Source organism: Triticum urartu, chromosome 1 (assembly GCF_003073215.2).
Source record: "Triticum urartu cultivar G1812 chromosome 1, Tu2.1, whole genome shotgun sequence".
In the NCBI taxonomy this organism is placed as follows: domain Eukaryota; kingdom Viridiplantae; phylum Streptophyta; class Magnoliopsida; order Poales; family Poaceae; genus Triticum; species Triticum urartu.
In genome coordinates, this window is record NC_053022.1 from 219,082,241 (window position 1) to 219,099,334 (window position 17,094).

Below are 17,094 nucleotides of genomic sequence, written 5' to 3' on the forward strand. Positions count from 1 at the left end.
ATTTCAACCCAGACTTTTTGTGCGTTCAGTATGCACCATTCAAAGCCAGGTCATCAATTTTCAACCCTTTCTGACTTCATTTGCTATTTTTCATGCATTTACTGATTTTTTTGAGCTAAATGACCCTGAAATTGAAAAGCAATACAAATGAACTCTGAAAAGGTTGAAAGTTGGCATGGCATCATCATTTCACCCACATAGCATGTGCTAAAAAGTTGAGAGGGTTACGACAAAAACTGGATGCACTTCGTGTACAAATGGACAATCTCTTTCGAAGTATCAGGGTTTTGGACGAAAACTCATCTGCTACAAAGGCATTTCATTTTTTAAATAACCTAAGAAATACCAAATTTAATATAATGATTAAACACACTAATATTAAACAGTAGAAAAAAGAATCACTGAAAAATCTATTTTTAAAGTAAAGTTATTCACAAACTAGTGATTCGCGTAAGTTTCAAATAATTCAAATTTAAACTATTCAAATTTGAAAACTACTGGAACTAACAGAAAGTTTATAATTTGTTTTACCTAAATAAAAAAGATCCACTCAGAAACTCTAAATAAAGCAAAAAAACTCAGAAACAGAAGAAAATAAATAAGGTATAAAACAAAAAAACTAAAAACTAAATAAAAAAGCCCGCCTATTGGGCCGCCACGGCCTGCATACGACTAGAAACCCAACCTCTAATTGGGCCAGGATGTAGGCCCAACAGGGCAGCACAGGTTCAATAGGCCCACAAAGGCCTGCTTAGAGAGGAGCTCAGGGCAGATGCCGCGACGGGACTTATAAGCTAGTGCCGGCGCCTCTCGCTAAGCGAGGTCGGACTAAACTTGCCTTGCACCGCGCTGCTACTTCTTGAGCTTGCGTTGGTTTTTACATTGAAGAGGAAAGGGTGATGCATCAAAGTAGAGATAAGTATTTCCCTCAGTTTGAGAACCAATGTATCAATTCAGTAGGAGATAACGCACAAATCACTGAATACCTGCACAAACAATCAAACAACTTGCACCCAACGTGATAAAGGGGTTGTCAATCCCTTCACGGTTACTTGCAAAAGTGAGATCTAATAGAGATAGATCAACGATAAAGTAAATATTTTTGGTATTTTTAGTTTATAGATCGAAAAGTATAAGATTGCAAAATAGTAGATCAGAAACTTATATGATGGAAAATAGACCCGGGAGCCATAGGTTTCACTAGAGGCTTCTCTCGAGAAAGCAAATAATATGGTGGGTGAACAAATTACTACCGAGCAATTGATAGAAAAGCGTGAAGTTATGACACTACTGCAGGATGCTGCTAACGCGACACTACGATCAGAGACCCTTTGACAAAACTGTGTGCAATGCATTAATCCCAAACGGTGATATGAAAACCCCGTCAAAAAATGTGCAAAACGTTTGCGATGATAGATGCATCAAACATAGTTTCGATTTTAGTTGCGTGTGCTATGCAGGGCATACGATTCAGTTCAATGAACTTTTTGCGATGCGGAAGAAGAACATAAACGGGCAGCCAGATGAAGGCGTGTGCGATATACGGCATACAGTTCACTCGGATTAACTGTTTGAGATCAGGAGGAACAACAGAAACAGACAACTAGATAAAGGTGCGTGCGATTGAGGGCATACGCTTCATAACGATTAATTATTTGCGATTCGGCAACAAAACAGAAATGGTTAGCCATATCAAAGTGTTTGCGATTGATGGCATACACTTCACATGGATGAACCGTTTGTGATTAGCCAGAACAAACAGAAACAGTTAGACAGATCAACGTGTGTGCGCTAGACGGGCACACATTCTAATTAAAAGAAGCATGCGCGATGGTAATAATGTGGATGCACGGTTGTTGTAACAAGACGTGTGTGTAGATTGCCTATTGTGGTGCACCCTATGGTGCAAACACCAGGTACGTGGCCAAGAAAGCGTGCCCATGTTACGCCGTCCGGGAATAGTGCCGCACTTAGATATCATAGAACCATCAATAAATTTTGAGCCCGTTTCCCGTCACATTCCAAATTACTACCACGCTATATTTAACTGCAAACCTATTCACACCGATCAAAACCTAAACGGTTTCCCACTTAGGAGTGTATTAGTACTTGGTTATAAATACTACTACTCCATGATGACTGCACATTCCTCCTCAACTCCTCATCCACAAAAACAGACAAGTCATTCATCATCATTCCCTTGCGTCTGCCATGGCCAGCGTGAGTTCTAGGTCGAGAGATTGCCACCTGGGAGAGCCGCGCATGGAAGCGGAACCACGGGAGATGTCCCGCCTCACCGCGAAAGCAGCCGACATGTCCCACCGCACGGCCGTAGCAGCACAGAGGTCCCGCAACGCCGCCGAAGCAGCATAGAGGTCCCGCCGCACCATCGGTGCAGCAGACTGGTCTAGCCGTGCCGCGGAAGCAGCAGATATGTCTCGCCGCACCACGAATGCAACGGAGATGTCCTCCCGCACTGCGGCATCCTGGGAAAAATGTCTCGCGGGCAGGCGAGGACTCTTACAGGCGCATCCATGCGATCGTCCATAGCTAGATGGATTAGATATCCGGCTGGGCGTGGTTGCAAGGCGACATGAAAGCCTCGTTTGAATAGGCTATCGGCGTCATCCGACAACTAAGGGAGAGCAATGTGAAGCTCCGGGCCGAGTGCGACCTTCTGAGGGTGAAGATCGTCGGAAGTGCGGATCAACAAGAGGAGACCACTGCCTTGTTGAAGAGGAGCGGCGTCATTGTCGATAATTTATGGATGAGAATGCCATGCTACGCATCAAGCGCAAAAGGCTGGTGGAGGGATCCGTGGATGCTCTCAAGCAGCATCTTGAGGACAAGAAAGATGTCATCGCCACTAGTTCCTGCGGCCTGCAGCAACGCATCAAGAAAGTAGAGATCAATGAGCCAGATCATTGTCTTCTTATTTTGCCCTTGTGTATTTTGGGTGTGGCCGCATGTGGCATTTTTATTATGTTCCTAAATATGTAAGACAATTATTATCCACTGTCGTCCTTATATTCATTAGTCTTGCTATAAGGCGCAGTCGATGCTATATAGATCCGTCGGATCTTACATCAAGATCCATGCAAAAATTTGTTTTCATATTTTGTTTTCTCTCTCTTAAGTCTCAGTCAAGTGAGACATAGCCACGTCGTGAAACAGTGGCTCGGGCGCCATTAATGGAGACATTGGGAGGGAGGTGCACGGTGGATAGAGGTCAAAGTGCTCTACTCCCGATGAGCACGCACAGGGGTCTGATCACACACCTCCCATACTCTAATAGCTACCCTACACGGCACCTCCTAGCCAATAAAAAATGGGGACGCATGGCAGCAGGTAATTGGTAAGTAGAACACCCACGGTTTCAATAATACTTGGGTTTATGATCTGTAATGTGACAACACTTGTTCCAGAATGACTTTGTTGATTGTTAATGTGTGCGCCTTCGCAAATCGGACAGAAAAATTACAACAACATGTTGGTGCCATGTCATGACACCATGCCAAGTTTCATGATTTTTATGCGAGTTTTCAATTTACGGGAATTTCAAAACCAAGTTTCTCGATGTTTCCGGCCGAGCCAAGACGCCCAAATGTTTGAATTCCATTCCCACTTCTTCCATGGGACCTAGAAGTTCGCCCAAGTACACATAAATGATTTTCCAACTAACTTTCGCGCATTGGAGCATGCACTTGTACTTCAAATTTGAATTATGTGCATTAAATGTCTAGAAAATGAATTAATGTATAAAAAGGCCAAACGAACCCGGAATTATTCCAAAATTTGCATGAAACTCCTATTTGGTCTAAGCTTCTCGTATAAAAAATCAAGGCGGGAGAAGGCAGTGTATGTCGTTTCGCACACGCAGGTGACACGTTCCCTCTTGGAACCATGAGCCTTTTTTAGAGAAGCTCCGGTTTGCAAGAAGCTATACCAAAGCTTGTCCTAATTTGGCCAAAAAAATTACCACAACATGTTGGTGCCATGTCATGACACCATGCCAAGTGTCATGATTTTCAGGCATGTTTTGGATTTACAGGAATTAAAAAACCAAGTTTCTCAATATTTCCAACCGAGGCACGACGCCCATATGTTTGAATTCCGTTCCAATTTCTCGCATGGGACCTAGAAATTCACCCAAGGACACACATGTAATTTTTCAACCAACTTTGGTGCACTAGAGCATGTGCTTGTAGTTCGAATTTGAATTATGCACATTAAATGCCCAGAAATTCAATTTATGTATAAAAAGGCCAAACGAACCAGGAATAATTCCAAAATTTAGCATCATACTTCTATTTGGTCTAATCTACCTGTGTAAAAAAAATTAAGGCAGTAGAAGGTAGTGTATGTCGTTTCGCACACGGAGGTCACACGTTCCCTATCGGAACCACGAGCCTTCTTGAGGGAAGCTCCGGTTTGCAAGAAGCTTACACCAAAGCTTGTCCCAATTTGGCCAAAAAAATTACCGCAGCATGTTGGTGCCATGTCATGACACCATGCCAAGTTTCATGATTTTCAGGCGTGTTTTGGATTTACAGGAATTAAAAAAACCAAGTTTATCAATCTTTCCGGCAAGCCACGACGCCCAGATGTTTGAATTTCATTCCCATTTCTTGCATGGGACCTAGAAATTCACCCAAGGACACACATGTGATTTTCCAACCAACTTTGGTGCACTGGAGCATGTGCTTGTAGTTCAAATTTGAATTAATCACATTAAATGCCCATAAATTCAATTAATGTATAAAAAGGTCCAAACGAACCTGGAGTAATTCCAAAATTTAGCACGATACTTCTATTTGGTCTAATATGCTTGTGTAAAAAAATAAGGTGGGAGAAGGCAGTGTACGTATGTCGTTTCGCACACGGAGGTTACACGTTCCCTCTCGGAACCACGATCCTTCTTGAGAGAAGCTCTGGTTTGCAAGAAGCTTGTACCAAAGCTTGTCCCTATTTGGCCAAAAAATTTACCACAACATGTTGGTGCCATGTCATGACACCATGTGAAGTTTCATGATTTTCACGCGTGTTTTGGATTTACATGAATTAAAAAACCAAGTTTCTCAATCTTTCCGATCAAGGCATGACACCCAGATGTTTGAATTTCATTCCATTTCTTGCATGGGACCTAGAAATTCACCTAAGGACACACATGCGATTTTTCAACCAACTATGGTGCATTGGAGAATGTGCTTGTAGTTCAAATTTGAATTATGCACATTAAATGACCAGAAATTCAATTAATGTATAAGAAATTCCAAATGAACCCGGAATAATTCCAAATTTTAACATGGCACTCATATATTTCTATGTTGCCTCTGTAAAAAATCAAGGGGGAGGCAACGTATATCGTTTCACACACAAAGGTGGCACGTCCCCCCTCGGGAACCATGAGTCTTCTCGAGAGAAGCTCTGGTTTGCAAGAAGCTTATACGAAAAATTTGTCCAAATGTGGCCAATTGTTTTACCACAGCATGTTGGAGCCATGAAATGACACCATGCCAAGTTTCATGATTTCCAGGCGAGTTTTGAATTTCCAGGAATTCAAAAACCAAGTTTCTCAATATTCCCAGCCGAGCCACGACACCCAGATGTTTGAATTCCATCCCCATTTCTTGCATGGGACCTATAAATTCACCCAAAGACACACACGCGATTTTTCAACAAACTTTGGTGCACTGGAGCATGTGCTTGTAGTTCAAATTTGAATTACGCACATTAAATGCCTAGAAACTCAATTATGCATAAAAATGCCAAACGAATCCGAAATAATTCCAAATTTAAACATGACACTCATGTAGTTGCATGTTCACTGTACATAAATGTTCTTGTTGGGGAATGCAGAAATTTCAGAAAATTTCCTACGCACACGCAAGATCATGGTGATGCATATCAACGAGAGGGAAGAGTATCATCCACATACCCTCGTAGACCGTAAGCGGAAGCGTTATGACAACGCGGTTGATGTAGTCATACGTCTTCAAGATCGACCGATCCCTAGTACCGAATGTATGGCACCTCCGCGATCTGCACACGTTCAGCTCGGTGACGTCCCGCGAACTCACGATCCAGTAGAGCTTCGAGGGAGAGTTTCGTCAGCACGACGGCGTGATAACGGTGATGATAATGCTACCGGAACAGGGCTTTGCCTAAGCACCGCTACGATATAACCGAGGTGGATTATGGTGGAGGGGGCACCGCACACAGCTAAAAGGTCAACTGATCAACTTGTGTGTCCATGGGGTGCCCCTCCCCGTATATAAAGGAGTGGAGGAGGGGCAGGGCCGGCACTTCCTATGGCGCGCCCTGGGGGAGTCCTACTCCCTCCGGGAGTAGGATTCCCCCCTTTCCTAGTAGAAGTAGGAGCCCTTCCAAGTAGGAGTAGGAGAGGAAGGAAGGAGGAGAGAGGGAGGAAGGAAAGGGGGGCAACCCCCTCCCAATTCAGATTGGGCTTGGGGGCGCGCCTCCCTCTTTTCCCTTCCTTCTCCTCCATTCCACTAAGGCCCAAAAAGGCCCATATACTCCCCGGGGGTTCCGGTAACCTCCCGATGTCGGTGTTCTGGGAACGGGGGTCCCCAGACTTGCCTGCCTGCGGCCCGCGGCGTGGCTCAAAGGGGGGCCCAGCACGGCCCATCTTCACCAACACAAACCCAAGATCCTCGCGAGGGGCCAAGCCTTGCGGGGTGGACAACGCGGAGCTTCCTCAGGCACAGCCTCGTCAGGCTGGCTCACGAGGAGGCGGAGAGATCAAGGCGGGGTACCTCACGAGGTGCCCGTGACGCAAGCCATGACAACTCAGGGCGCCAGGCGGGTGCCAGCCCGCGCAGCGTCCTCCTTCCCTCTTTGGTGCAAAGGGGGGCAAGCGCAGCCGCAGAGTATCGAGGCATCAGGCAAAGGTTGCCATTTCGGTGCAACGAGACCAAGACTAGGAGGACTACGAGACGGAGGTCACCGTGGAGCCCAAGACGGCGTCATCACCAGAGCTTTGCGCAGGTGAAGACTGCTTTTGTCAGGATTGCTGATACTTGCTGTCCCCCTTCAAATTAGCCCGCCATTGTTAGCTCCCTTCCCGCTCAATATTTGGGGAGAGGACCAGGGCCTCTATAAATAGGACTAGCCACCCCCATAGAGGATCGAGAGGATTGGGGGACCGAGAACCAGCCACCCGCAAAGCAAGGGACTCTCGGAGGGGGTTCGGTCGTTCGGTCGGTTAGCTAGAGAAAGCAGAGAGAGAAAGGTGACTGAACTCCTCCAAGCGGTTCATCGTCCCAGCCAAGAACAGACCCTCGCGAGGCTGTTCTCCCTTGTATTGCTCATCACCATCAGCCCAAGAGGCAATCCACCACACCACACACTGGAGTAGGGTATTACAGCACAACGGTGGCCCGAACCAGTATAAACCCTGTGTCTTTTGTGTTGTTCTTTCCTTAGTTCAGATCCTAGAATGGCGGAGCGGTGCAGGTAGGTAGGAGGTGAAATCTCCATGCGCACCCAGTGTTCGAACCTCAAGGGTCTGCCGGAACCCGAAATCCGACATTTGGCGCGCCAGGTAGGGGTGCACCGGAATTCGTCTTCCACCGCCCCGTTCTCCTCCGACCGTCACGCCCATGTCTGACGCTCGTCGGGCCCGCGCCGAGCGCCGGGCCGCACTCGCTTCCCGCGTCGCCCAGACGGCCCCTGTCGGCGGGCATCCACGCCGTTCCCTGTTACCTGCCGTCAACGCCGCCACCGGCCCGGCGGGGACGAGCGGCAAGAATCGTCCCAGCATTCGTCAGTGCGGCAAGACGGCCGCACCGCAACTCCCTCGCTCACGCCATCTGGTTCTTCATCCTGCGCGCTCCGCGCACCCATGGAGGCTCGAGCTGCACTCATCGCGGCAAACGAGCTCCTGTGCTACCGTCCCGTCGACGAAGTCTACGAAGAATGGCTCGACCGCGTCGCCGAGCTCGTCCGCGCCGCAGGGGGCTCTCCTGCGCCGTCCATTCCACTGCACCGCACCCCACCCCACGCAGGCGACGAGGCTCCGGCGGCGCCCCGGCCGCCTCCTCCTCAAGAAGACGCCATGGCCCCAAGGCGCGTGGCCCCTGGGCGGAACCCGCTCCGTCAGGCGCCAGCGTGGCAGGAGCAGAGCTGCCAGGAAGTCCCTCCCCGCAAGAAGCTTCCCGGGCGCTCCCTGCTCCAGCACGTCACGACCATGCTCCTGCTCCCGCGCGTCAAGACCCCGCACTGCGCCCAGCTGCAGCGCGTGGGGACATGCAAGACCAGGCTCTCCATCACCTAAGGCCTCCTGTGGCCACAGCAGGCTGCCGCGCTTTCACCACCGAACTGCGCAGCGTAGCGTGGCCCGGCAAGTTCAAGCCAGACCTGCCTCCTCGCTACGACGGCATGGCTGACCCTGCAGAGTTCGTCCAGCTCTATGAGCTAGGCATCGAAGCTGCCAGCGGAGACGAGAAGGTCATGGCGAACTGGTTCCCCATGGCACTCAAGGACGGGGCCCGCACCTGGCTCCTGAACCTGGCTCCAGGCACATTCTCCTCCTGGGAGGAGATGCGCACCCGCTTCATTGCCAACTTCCAAGGCACTCGCGACCGGCCACCCGCCATGAGCGACATGCACCGCATCAAGCAATAGCCCGGGGAAACCCTGCAGAAGTACATCCAGTGCTTCAACAACGCACGCCTCAAGATTCCCAAGGTGACTGAGGAGGCCATCATCTCGGCCTTCTCCGATGGCATGCGCGACGTTAAGATGAAGGAGGAGCTGGCGATGCATGAAGACCTGTGCACTTCCTTGGAGTTGTTCAACTTGGCAAACAAGTGCGCCAGGGCTGAGGAAGGGCGTCTCTCCCTCCTCGAGCTGCCTGCCGCGGACCCGGAAGAGAAGAAGCCCAAGGCCAAGGACGTGAAGCGCAAGGGGGCTGCCGTGCTCGCGGCAGAACCAGACACCAAGCGGGGCAGAGATCAGCCCGAACCCTCTAAGGGCAGCTGGTACTGTGTGTACCACGACCTCCACACCCACAACACCAACGAATGCCAAGAACTCCGAGCCGTGCGAGAAGGAAGGATCGGCCGTCGCCCCGACCGTAGTGACCGGGGCTACGGCCGAGGAGGAGGAAGAAACGCAGGACGCTGGGAAGACCATGGGCCGCGCCAAGGGTGGCGCGACCAACCTCGCGAGGATCGCTGACAAGACCCACCTCGCGAGAGAGGATGGAGGGATCAGCCTCGCGAGGGAGACTGGAGGGATCAGCCTCGCGAGGATCGCCCGCTAGGCAATGCAGGGCTCCCACCGCTGCCGCCGCAGCCAAGGAGAAACGAGGACCGCCACCAGGACAAGGAGGCTGGGGGCTTCCAGGAGCCGCGCGCGATCGCTTGCATCTTGGGCGGAGCACAAGCCCCAGCCTCTCAGCGCATCTTCAAGCAGTTCGCCCGCGAGGTGAATGCAGTCCTCCCCAGGCTCGAAGCCACGCGCCCCCTCAAGTGGTCATCGTGCGCCATCACGTTCAGCTCAACAGATCAACTCAAGTGTGCGGCTACAGCCGGAGTCCTCCCGATGCTTTGTTCCCAATCATCAGCAACGTGGTGGTCACCAAGACCCTCATCGATGGAGGGGCATGGCTCAACGTCCTGTCCATGGAGACGTTCAACAACCTCCAAGTGCCCTATAGCCAGCTTCAGCCAACCAAGCCCTTCTCCGGTATCACTGACGGCTCCACGGTCCCGATTGGGCAGGTCCGCCTCCCTGTCACCTTCGGGGCACGCGACAACTACCGCACCGAGCTCATCGACTTCGATGTCGCTCACATTCGCCTGCCATACAACGCCATCCTTGGGTACCCAGCGCTGCCCAAGTTCATGGCCGTAACTCACCACGGCTACAACGTCCTCAAGATGCCAGGAAGCGGCGGAGTCATCACGGTGCCCTGTGAGGAGAAGGACGCGATGTGTACCCTGGAATGAGCCTTTCAGGCCGCGTCACTGGAAGACCCGGATCGTGGAAGCAGGAGGCCTCCCGAGACCACCCCCAAGAAGAAGAAGACATCGTCCAGCCCGACCACTCAGGAGGCAGGCCCCTCTGGGCCTGCGCCTGCCCAGGGGGAGCCTCCCTCCATCGCATAGGAAAGCGCGCCCGGCGCCCTCCTCAGGCAGGGCTCGGGGGCTCTCCCCTGGAGGGCCACCGACCTGGCTAGGGTCACGAGGGAGGTGCTTGGGCACCACATGGAGGCGTGTTTTGAAGCACGTTTCCCTCGAGAAGGAGCAAGGCAAGGAGATCCAGATCCCCAGGAGTTCGTCGGCAAGGCCATTCAGGAGCTACAGGAGTCACGAGCCACGGAAGGCGGCCGCCGCTTGTCAGCAGTGGCCCCCCATCCAGGCGAGGATGGTGGGCTGCGCGTCTGCATCGACATACCAGGGCTCAACCAAGTCGCCTCTCTGGAGCGCCTCTGGCCCTCGCGAGTGGGGCGCTGCGGAGGTCCACCCCACAGCTTTGTTCGCATGCCTTACGGCTTGCCGAACGCGGCTGACGCGTACCAGCGCCTCATGAGGGGCATCACAGAGGCATGAGAGGCCAGGCGTTCTGCAGCCCTGGCAGAGATGGAGATGGCTCGCGAGGAGCCGCCAGCGCCTCCGGAGCCTCCCGAGGCCCCTGGGCCTGGGGGCTCGTGAGTATCGGCTCCCGCAGCCCACCGAGCCTGCTACACCAACACCCCTTCATCCTCAACATCATCAGGTGACATCTTTCGAGTTTTACTTCCAGCTGGGAGCGCCCCCAGGGCTACATTATTCCCAGGCCGCGTGGGTCCGTCCCTGCGGCGTGTATCCCTTTATTCCATGTTGTTAGCTTACCTTGTTGGGGGCGCCCCTCGGGCTGCATGACCCCCCCCCCCCAGGTCGCTCGGGCCTGACCTAGTGATGTCCGCATTCCCAACATCTCTTTGAACGAATCCACTCCTTCGCGGCTAATGTGTTTTACCCAGTTGCTTGCTCAGCTGACGCCAACTAACGAAGCTGCTCCCAAACGGCACGACGCTTGCGCATGGGTCCGTCCCTACAACGCCGACAAACCTGGATGGCTGAGCTCTGGCCGCGGCAGCCCCGCATAGCGTCACCTCGTCAAGCCTTCAGTGCCTCACTACCCCTCGGAAGCAACCCACGGCTGACCATCAATTGTCATGGCAACCCTTTGCTTTTTCTATGATGGACCTGCAGGACCTTCCGAAGGAGCTGCGTCAGGCGAGCCCCTTGCGGTGTCTCCTTCGCTCTCGTCTGCGCGAACCGCTTGCACGTTAAAGGGGGGGGTGCCTGAGCATCGTGACTCAGGGCTCCTACTGGCTCTCCAGCCCTCACCCTCTGGCCTTGACCGCGGCATCGCGACCTGGCATACCAGCGACGGCTGAGACTTGCTCGAGGGCCGGGACCCGGGGACGTAGAGCATAAAGGGGAGCAAAAGCGAGAGGGGAGAGATACACGAGGACCTCGCCAAGCAACCTCGCGCCTGCCGACGCACGGACCCGGCGACACCCTAGGGAGCGGCCCCTGATCCTCGAGATAAGTCATCACCCGGAAGCGCAAGCTACCGTGGCACCATCCCCGCACCTAATGCTATCCCATGTTAGCGAGGCCGCTCTCCTTTCTCATCGAACGACGGCTGCTTGGGCGCCAAAGGGGACCTTCTGAGCATCGCGACTCAGGGGCTCTTACCGGACTCCGGGTCGCTCATCTCCCGGCCTTGACCACGGCATCGCGACCTGGCATACCAGCGACGGCTGAAGCCGCCTTGGGACTGGGACCTGTCGGCGCAGAGCACCAAGCCCTCGTGAGGTTCGAAAGGGAGGACTGAGCTAAGATGGAATGAGCAACTCGCGAATTCTATGACAAGGGTTATATATACAAGACAGGATCACAGGCACCTTACAAGCCCCTACGGGACGCGTTTTTAATTCCTCGCAGGGAACGGATCCTAAAGGGACACCAACTACGCGCGTCCCTGCAAAAGACGCCATCATCAACAGTGGGCCGTCAAGCACCGACGCCAACCCCATCCAGATCAGAGTCGGCGGCGGCCTGACGAGTCCGCCCTACCCCGGGAGCAGCGCCGGCTCGGGGGCTCGTAGCTGTCGTCGCTTGTCTCCGGAGTCGCGAAGAGCTCGCCGGAGTCGCTGGAACCTCCGACGCCTCCAGCGCCTAAGGAGCCTCCAAGGGAGTGGGTGGCGTGCCCAGTCCTCGTCACAGCAGGACCCTGGCCACCTTCCCCGAGGCAGCACTCCAGCCGGCGCCTGCTCGCATCGAAGACCTTGAAGAGCATCACCGAAGCACCGTCATAGTCCAAGTGGATCACGGAGACTCCCCTTGTCCTGCAAACCCGAGCGATCTCCCTCCAGCCCCGGGTCATGTAGACCTCACCCGGGGCGACGACCGCGACCTCTGCCTCGGTCGCGAGGGTGCTGCAGCTGGCGTGTTGCAGCTAGAGCTCCAGGGGCTCCCCCTGCGGGATGATGGAGGCGAAGAAGGGAGGAAGGCGGATCCAAGACTGAAGAGGAATGACGATGTGGAGCACAAACTCTTGGAAGGAGCCCTCGGTGTGGACCCCAGGGGGGACGACCCACACCTTAGTGACCCGGCGGTGCTGACGGCGCCGCCGCCCATGGCGGTCAGCATCAACTCCTTCGAGGCCCTCGATGTGGGCGTACAATGGAAGCGGGAACCCCGGTGGCGCCCACTCGCCCCAAGGCCTCGGCACCACCTGAAGGGCCCCTTCGTCCGGGCCACGGGGGGTGAGCCGTTTCTTCGGCGGGAGAGGGTCTGGCCCCTCTCGGGGAGCCTTTCCCTTCTCTGCCATCGAGAACCGGCGGATCGGAGCCATCACGGCAAGACGGAGCAAGGATCGGGAAGAAGGAGAAGCAAGGAGGGGTGGACTGGAAGGGCGCGCGCCGTTCCGTACTTATGGCCGGTGAAGGCTAACCGCCGGCCTCCACGATCGCAGGTAATCATGACCCATTTTTGCATGCAGGGACTTGTCTCATCCGCGCAGTTGCCGAGGCGTCGTGGGGAAGTGGAGGCGCCCACGTCCAGTCAACCGCCACGCGGCGCCCAAGGCCGCAGGCTGTTAGGGCCCGCGGCGCTTCGCTCTTGCCCTTCCGCCTCCCTGCACGGCCAAGTCCGGGCACGCCTTGGGCCCGGGGGCTACTGCCGGTGTTCTGGGAACGGGGGTCCCCAGACTTGCCTGCCTGCGGCCCGCGGCGTGGCTCAAAGGGGGCCCCAGCACGGTCCATCTTCACCAACACAAACCCAAGACCCTCGCGAGGGGCCAAGCCTCGCGGGGCGGACGACACGGAGCTTCCTCAGGCATGGCCTTGTCAGGCTGGCTCACGAGGAGGCGGAGAGATCAAGGCGGGGTACCTCACGAGGTGCCCGTGACGCAAGCCATGACGACTCAGGGCGCCAGGCGGGTGCCAGCCCGCGCAGCGTCCTCCTTCCCTCTTTGGTGCAAAGGGGGGCAAGCGCAGCCGCGGAGTACCGAGGCATTAGGCAAAGGTTGCCATTTCGGTGCAACGAGACCAAGACCAGGAGGACTACGAGACAGAGATCACCGTGGAGCCCAAGACGGCGTCATCACCAGAGCTTTGCGCAGGCGAAGACTGCTTTTGTCAGGATAGCTGATACTTGCTGTCCCCCTTCAAATTAGCCCGCCATTGTTGGCTCCCTTCCCGCTCAATATTTGGGGAGAGGACCAGGGCCTCTATAAATAGGACTAGCCACCCACATAGAGGATCGAGAGGATTGGGGGACCGAGAACCAGCCACCCGCAAAGCAAGGGACTCTCGGAGGGGGTTCGGTCGTTCGGTCGGTTAGCTAGAGAAAGCAGAGAGAGAGAAAGGTGACTGAACTCCTCCAAGCAGTTCATCATCCCAGCCAAGAACAGACCCTCGCGAGGCTGTTCTCCCTTGTATTGCTCATCACCATCAGCCCAAGAGGCAATCCACCACACCACACACTGGAGTAGGGTATTACAGCACAACGGTGGCCCGAACTAGTATAAACCCTGTGTCTTTTGTGTTGTTCTTTCCTTAGTTCAGATCCTAGCACGGCGGAGGGGTGTAGGTAGGTAGGAGGCGAAATCTCCGTGCGCACCCCAGTGTTCGAACCTCAAGGTGTGCCGGAACCCGAAATCCGACACCCGATACTCCGGAAAAATGCCCGAACCAGTCGGAACCATTCCGATGTCCAAATATAGGCTTCCAATATATCGATCTTTATGTATCAACTATTTCAAGACTCCTCGTCATGTCCGTGATCAAATTTAGGACTCCGAACTACCTTCGGTACATCAAAACACATAAACTCGTAATACCGATCGTCACCGAACATTAAGCATGCAGACCCTATGGGTTCGAGAACTATGTATACATGACCGAGACTCATCTCCGGTCAATAACCAATAGCGGAACCTAGATGCTCATATTGGTTCCTACATATTGTATGAAGATCATTATCGGTCCCACATAACGGTATACGTTGTTCCCTTTGTCATCGGTATGTTACTTGCCCGAGATTCGATCATCGTTATCCCAATACCTTGTTCAATCTTGTTGCCGGCAAGTCTCTTTACTCATTCCGTAATGCAACATCCCATAAATAAATCATTAGTCACATGGCTTGCAAGGCTTATAGTGATGTGCATTACCGAGAGGGCCCAGAGATACCTCTCCGACAATCGGAGTGACAAATCCTAATCTCAATCCATGCCAAATCAACAAGCACCATCGGAGACACCTGTAGAGCACATTTATAATCACCCAGTTACGTTGTGACGTTTGGTAGCACACAAAGTGTTCCTCCAGCATTCGGGAGTTGCATGATCTCATAGTCATAGGAACATGTATAGTTATGGAGAAAGCAAAAGCAACAAACTAAACGATCATCGTGCTAAGCTAACGAATGGGTCAAGTCAATCACATTATTCTCTAATGATGTGACCCCGTTAATCAAATGACAACTCATGTCTATGGTTAGAAAACATAACCATCATTGATTCTACGAGCTAGTCAAATAGAGGCAGACTAGTGACACTCTGTTTCTCTATGTATTCACACATCTACTAAGTTTCCGGTTAATACAATTCTAGCATGAATAATAAACATTTATCATGATATAAGGAAATATAAATAACAACTTTATTATTGCCGCTAGGGCATATTTCCTTCAGTCTCCCACTTGCACTAGATTCAATTATCTAGTTCACATCGTCATGTGATTTAACACCAATAGTTCACATCTTTATGTGATTAGTTCACATCTCTATGTGACTAACACCCAAAGGGTTTACTAGAGTCAATAATCTAGTTCACATCTCTATGTGTTTAACACCCAAAGTGTGATCATGTTTTGCTTGTGAGAGAAATTTAGTCAACGGGTCTGCCACATTCAGAGTCATATGTATTTTGCAAATTTTCTATGTTTACAATGCTTTGCACGGAGCTACTCTAGCTAATTGCTCCCACTTTCAATATGTATCTAGATCGAGACTTAGAGTCATCTAGATCCGTGTCAAAGCTTGCATTGACGTAACTCTTTACGACGAACTTTCTGTCACCTCCATAACCGAGAAACATTTCCTTATTCCACTAAGGATATTTTTGACCGCTGTCCAGTGATTCGCTCCTAGATCACTATTGTACCCTCTTGCCAAACTTATGGTGAGGTACACAGTAGGTCTGGTACACAGATAGCATACTTTATAGAACCTATGACTGAGGCATAGGGAATGACTTTTCATTCTCTTTCTATTTTCTGCCATGGTCGGGTTTTGAGTCTTTACTCAACTTCACACCTTGCAACACAGGCAAGAACTCCTTCTTTGACTTTTCCATTTTGAACTACTTCAAAATCTTGTCAAGGTATGTACTCATTGAAAATATATCAAGCGTCTTGATCTATCTATATAGATCTTGATGCTCAATATGTAAGTAGCTTCATCAAGGTCTTTCTTTGAAAAACTCTTTCCAAACACTCCTTTATGCTTTCCAGAAAATTCTACATTATTTACGATCAACAATATGTCATTCACATATACTTAATAGAAATGTTGTGGTGCTCCCACTCACTTTCTTGTAAATACAGGATTCACCACAAGTCTGTATAAAACCATATGCTTTGATCACTTTATCAAAGTATATATTCCAACTCCGAGATGCTTGCACCAGTCCATAGATGGATCGCTAGAGCTTGCACACTTTGTTAGCACCTTTAGGATTGACAAAACCTTCTTGTAGCATCATATACAACTCTTCTTTAATAAACCCATTAAGGAATGCAGTTTTGACATCCATTTGCCAGATTTTATAAAATGTGGGAATTGCTAACATGATTCGGACAGACTTAAGCATCGCTACGAGTGAGAAAATCTCATCGTAGTCAACATCTTGAACTTGTCAAAAACCTTTTGCGACAATTCGAGCTTTGTAGATAGTAACACTACTATCAGTGTCCGTCTTCCTCTTGAAAATCCATTTATTCTTAATGGCTCACGGATCAACGGGCAAGTCAACCAAAGTCCATACTTTGTTCAAATACATGGATCTCATCTCAGATTCATGGCTTCAAGCCATTTCATGGAATCTGGGCTCATCATCGCTTCCTCATAGTTTGTAGGTTCGTCATGGTTAAGTAACGTGACCTCCAGAACATGATTACCATACCACTCTGGTGTGGGACGTATTCTGGTTGACCTACGAGGTTCGGTAGTAACTTGATCTGAAGTTTCATGATCATCATCATTAACTTCCTCACTAATTGTTGTAGGAATCACTAGAACTGATTTCTGTGATGAACTACTTCCAATTCGGGAGAAGGTACAATTACCTCATCAAGTTTTACATTCCTCCCAATCACTTCTTTCGAGAGAAACTTCTTCTCTAGAAAGGATCCATTCTTAGCAATGAATATCTTGCCTTCAGATCTGTGATGGAAGGTGTACCCAACAGTTTCCTTTGGGTATCCTATGAAGACACATTTTTCCGATTTGTGTTCGAGCTTATCAGGTTGAAACTTTTTCACATAAGCATCATAGCCCAAAACTTTA